The sequence below is a fragment of the Typopeltis vanoorti genome, chromosome 17 (assembly GCF_054136105.1).
Source record: "Typopeltis vanoorti isolate ZY-2024b chromosome 17, IOZ_Tvanoo_1.0, whole genome shotgun sequence".
NCBI lineage: Eukaryota > Metazoa > Arthropoda > Arachnida > Uropygi > Thelyphonidae > Typopeltis > Typopeltis vanoorti.
Window position 1 is genome coordinate 77,324,164 of NC_143565.1, and position 6,000 is coordinate 77,330,163.

A 6,000-nucleotide genomic window follows, 5' to 3' on the forward strand; every position below is an offset into this window, starting at 1 on the left:
GAGTTTTACATTCAAACCTTGACCTGTGGAACTCGACATTGACTCCCAGTTAGAAAAGGAAAAAGGAGATAGCAAGCATTGATTAGAAGTAGTATGACCTTCGACTTTATTGACTAACCTAAAACTCACAAAATAGGTTGGGACTCTGGTATTCACTATGAAACCTATACTGGGCGGAGGTTTCTTTTGCACGAGCAAGTTTTTCACCTTCTTACACGAAGATAAGAACCCACAGTTTGCTAAGTAATTCTATCAGTCAACCTTTGGGAGAAGAGCGGAAGTGCAGGGAACGATAGATTGTTTGTTTTTCAGATACACTGTGAAGATAAGTAAAACACTTCTTATTACTTACTTGTTAAAACTTAAAGAAATTTTGCCAAAACAAAACCCTGTTGCTATATCTGTATTTTTGAGGGAAATTACACCTTAAGCGAATATGAGTCACTGGAAGCAAATGTTGCTCGGACAGCCGAAGGAAATTTTTTCCATGAAAAGAAACAATTGTTTCTTTTTTATATAGTTTTTAATATTTATGAAGAATGTTATTTAATCAAGCGTATGTTTTGTAATAAAAGTTATAAATAAATTCAAGATTTAAATATTTATTATTTTTAGTACTAATTCTTCTTTAGGAGAATTTCAATAAGGGATCATTCCATTATTATTTTGCGAGAGGCGATTAACAAATATTTCTTAATTTGTTTTTAAAGATTTCCTGTTTGTTTTTTAAATGTAATTTACTTCGATTTTTCACTAATAACAGTTGTCTCGAATTTTAAATTGTCTTACTATTGCATTTACCAGAGCCACCACCAGTGCCGGATTACGAAATAGGCACTGGCCTACGGGCTCCGCGACAACGGATCAAAATAATATTGATTTGATCTTGAAAGAAAATTACAATCAAGTTTTCTTAAATTGTTTCCAAAAGATAGAAAAAAATGAATCAACGCAAAGAAACGAAAACTTTACATTAATGTTATTCCACTAGAGAGCTGCACAAGAAACCTCCAGAAATGAAGTTTTGTTTGTTTATTAAAATTAAAAATTCCTTACTCTTTGTTTAATAATATTGTTTAATGATATTTAATAACATAATATGTTTATTTGTTTAATAACATTAATGACTGTTAATGTTTGTTTTGTGTAATAAAATTGGTTAATTAAAATTGTTGGTTGGTAAAATTAAAAACGTATTAGGAGATAATTTGGGAGGAGGCCCGAGATTTCGATTGCCTAGAGGCCTCCACAGGGTTTAATCCGGTCACCATTAGTTTTGACGAAGCCCTTTTGTTGGAAAGACCTGGGTTCAATCCCATCCAGGAGTCGGAGAATGTCTATACCGACCTTCCAGATGAAGTAGAGTTAGTCGATGCCATATAAGTCTCTTCCTCCTAAAAATGAAGGTTACGAAAGCAATCTGGGCTGATCGGAGGCCTTTAGGCTTATAAATACCGCTGATTATTTGATATTATTATTGCTGTCTTTGCCAGGATTCGCTAATTTATAACGTAGCGCCGAAAAGGAAGACGATGCGATTTTTGTCCTTCTTTTGGAATGATCGAATCCTCTCCACGATGCAAGAAAACGTTGTAAGGACTTTCCAATTGAAAAGGAATTAGTCGTCTCATACGAAGATAACATAAAAAAACAGTCTGAAACCTTCAGTCTACATAATATGCGGTTTTCCCACATAAATTAAGTGATTGAAAACGCATGTAATTGGTCTGAAAGTAATATAAAATAGTTCCAATTACAGAATCATCTGTGGTCTGCAAAATGATAAAATGCTTAAGATTTTTTTAAAATCTTTTAGATTTAAGTACTTATTAAGATTCATATATTTTATGGTGGTTAAATTTTCGCGTTTTGTAAAGTAACGTACAATATTCAAAATTGTTTTTCCTCCTTAAGAAAAAGTAAAACTAAAATGGAAATTTAGCGTAACTCTATCTCGCAGATTATTTTTCATTCTGGGAAAATAATCAGAGAGAGAGAGAGAGAGAGGGGGGGGGATATCTCCTTACCGAATTACCCGGTAACGAATTAGCATTCATTTAGAAGTACGAGAATAGGAGTGGCAATGCTCTTGTTTAGGAAAATCTTATTTTTGTGCTGTGGCAATGCGAACTACTCTTGCTGTTGACCACAAGCAGTAAGCGACGTATTATCTTCGATTGAACGTGGTTGGAAGATGGGAAACTTTATTTCAGTACAAAGATTTAAGTAATCCGATGGTAAGTATTTCTATGTTTGATAATGGCGTTGACAGTTAAAACCCTTATGTTTATGGTCTTATCATTATGTTGAATTTACCTTGTAGTATGTTTCGTGGGAATATTGGTGTGATAAGTACAGAGAGAGTACTTGAGATAAGTACAGTGCTTTAATTTTTTATATTATTCATTTTTTTAGTATGATGATGACTGCTATACTTATGCATATGTGTTTAATCATTTTACACACACACACACACACACACACACACACACACACACACACACACACACACACACACACACACACACACACACACACACACACACACACACACACACACACACACACACACAGCCTCGTATACCCGGCTAAGCCAGAAAAAGAATAGAAATACTAGAATTTGTAAAATGTGTAAATAATATACTGTACTTCCAACAACTAATTTATTGATATTTACTATTCAGGATAATGTACTTTGCACTCAAGACCGATAGTCGAGTTTTATCTGTTGGTGCAGAGTCTTCCCTTTCGTACACATTCCTGCCCCAATGAAGAACGATTAGCCTTGAATTATCGGATTATTTTAGGAGATCCAAAAGCATTTATCTAAGACGATAGAGAAATGAGTTGTTCCCGTTTGATAATACCCCATTCCATTCCACACTGCTGGAAATGGTCAAAAGTATTTTGTTCTTATATTTGTCATAATGTGATGGCTAGAACGGACTGGAGAGTTATTGAAACATTAGAATCAGTCTAATCGAGTTTCCCTGAGATACTCAAGAAGATTTTTTTGCGATTTTCTGTCTGAAAAGTAAGAAAAAACTTACATATAATCACACTTTAAAGTTTTCTAAAACGTGAAAAAAAGCTAGTAAAGTATTGCTATGATTTTTATCAAGTGTTCCTCAAAACGGGAACAATACTAAAGATTTTTCCCCCTTTTTTTTACGATTCTAACTTGGATGAATTTCATTAGCAGAACTAATGCAACTCATCGTTTTAACGTCTTTTTTCTTTCTTGTATAAACAAAAAGGTCTGATATTATTTCGTTTTTTTTCCCTTCAAGCGGCCAAAAATGCAGAGTCTAGTATTCGCTGTAATTGTAAAGTTCCCTAATGTACTGGTTTCTAAATTACAGAACTTTTTTTTTTTGTTAATTAGCTTATCCATCTGGCTTCTGCTGTAATATAAGAATTCAAATTTAGCTTTGCTACCGTTCTGTAAATCAGCCTAAAAATCCTAGTTGGAATTCTTCCGTTCATATCGAATTCATTATTTTAATGGCATTAGTACTCATTACTTTTACATACAAAACTACTTGGCGTATTTGCATAGTAACAATTTGAACTTTGATACTTTTAACAAAGGATAATAACTTCACTGTCTTCCTATCGAACATCTCATTAGTTGTGTTTGACCTCAGCTTATCATGAAAGTAGTAAATATAAGATTTCTGCTTCAGATTTTCATTGTAAATAATTTTAGTTACACTTTCTTTTCTGTCAAAATCAATAAACACTATTCTAATTATGAGTGCTAATTGGGTAGTATTTGACTCCATGCTATTATCAAACTGCATAGATTATCCCTCTTACAAACGAAACATTGTAAATCTATCACTCATTAGTATGTAGATGAAATAAGAGTTAGATCATTTGGAAACGCTGCTCTATAGACCAAATATTGAACTTCTAAAGCCACTTCGGGCCTCCGATAAGCAGGTCGATGATCTTAGACTGGGAGATGAAAATCATCTGACTAAAGACATTCCCAAAGAAATATGCCTACAAAGAATTTGCCCCCAGTCTGTTGGTTAAAGAGTGGCAATGTTATCAACCCGACCACCTGGACCAGACTAGCAAAAGCACAAAACTTTTTTTTTTCTACATCATCCTACAGCTTTCATCTTTCTACCACTTGTGTACTTTATAAATTACAAATTTCTTTATTAAGATTGAGTAATTTTTTCGGCGTTACTTTTTTGTGACGTTCTGTATATGAATCTTTAGTGAGTCTTGAAATATCTATAATAGAGCAAAGTAAGGTAAATGAACTTCCCCTTTAAAAGCACATTTTTTTTTAAAAAAAAGTTTGTGGTAACTGTTAATCACACTAAATAAAGGAACAGTTGCGAGTTTACATCAATACGACCACTAGTACAGTCCGTATCTTTTAAACAGTACAATACTAAGGCAACTCATGCTGAAGATTATTACGAAACTTATTTTCAAATCATCGGATACTTTTTATGTAGGCACACAATGAACATTATTCAATATCTTTATACATTTAAACTGTAGAAATATGCACGACGTTGAGATTTCTGTTTTACTTATTAGGAAGAATCAGAGAATAAAGGAATGCAGGTTTTTAGGAATTGACTAGGTATGAAGTGCAATCCAGAAAGTTAATTTTCTTTGACGCATTTACATTATTAAAATAAATAGCTTAATCTGACACACCTATATGTCATATATGGTTGGTTCTCAAGCTTTCGGATCTTCCGTAGCTCAGTCAGTATCGAAAGTACCCTTTGGTTTGGAAAGAACTGGGTTCGAATCTGGGTTCGAACTGGGTTCGAACTGGGTTCGAACAAAACACAATCAGTTGAAGGTGAGTTACCGGGTCTTAACTCGTCAGTGATAGGTCATTGACTTGTGTTTATTTTTAATACATTTGTAGTAGCGAAAAAATCCTGCCAACTTACAAATATATTTAAAGACATTGGGTATAAGTGTGGTTTCGAAATTACACAAACAGTATATCTTAAGGAATAATTATTACAATGCATATAATAACAATTCATCTATTGGAATCCTATACCTTAAAGAAGAAGGTGTTGCAAATTAAAAAAAAAAAATTGAACTCTTAGCTTTCTTTTAATTATAAACTCAAAGTCGCAGATGACTGACTTTATAATTACAAGGAAGCAGAATTTTTGCTTCCTTGTATAGATTGACGATCTTTTTTCTTTATTTTGTGATGTATTGAAGGCTGTTGTTTTGTGAACTCACATTTTTGGAACGAAACTGCGAATATTTTTATGCTCATTATTGACCAAGAATTATAAATCCTCAATCTCTTTTATTTCTGAAGAGTTACCTTCAAAAGTTGATTTTATTCGAGTCTCTTCGCGAAATAGATTGCTTGCAGTCTGTAAGATTACTCAGTATAGAATGATTAATTCAACTGCGTAAAACTCTATTAAAAATAAACAAGAATTGATTGAAGAAAAATAAATATTAGTAGCATCAATAGTTGGTGAATCTTTGATAAAGGGAAGCATTAGTGTTGATAATGATGATAAGAAACCATCTCATTTCGCACATTAAAACTTTAAGAGGAATTTAAAAATAGGCTTTATTTTCCCTGAATCATTTGCTTTTTCGGATCAATCAGCAAATAGCGCACTCGTATAACTGAGATAGTGAATCGGACGGAAACTTTCTCCGTTGAGATGGACGTAATTCACAAAATAAAAGCTCTTCGATGGTGTAATAGTTATCTCTAGTAGTCCTTCTGATTACAGGCCAAGAGTTTAATAGCTCCCACACTGCAATTTGACAACTGCGAATCAAATGTATCGGAAACATCACTTTCGGACTGAGATACGCTGAGCCAAATATGAGTGAATGAGAGAGAGAGAGAGAGAAGGGAGAAAGGAAAAAAAGTGCTTCCGAGCTTTGTGCCTTTTGTCCTCGGCTTGATAGTGTGGGTAGAGCTCGCATGCGTCTGTGTGTTGGACAGAGAAAATGCAATTTTCCATCGCGCCTTCA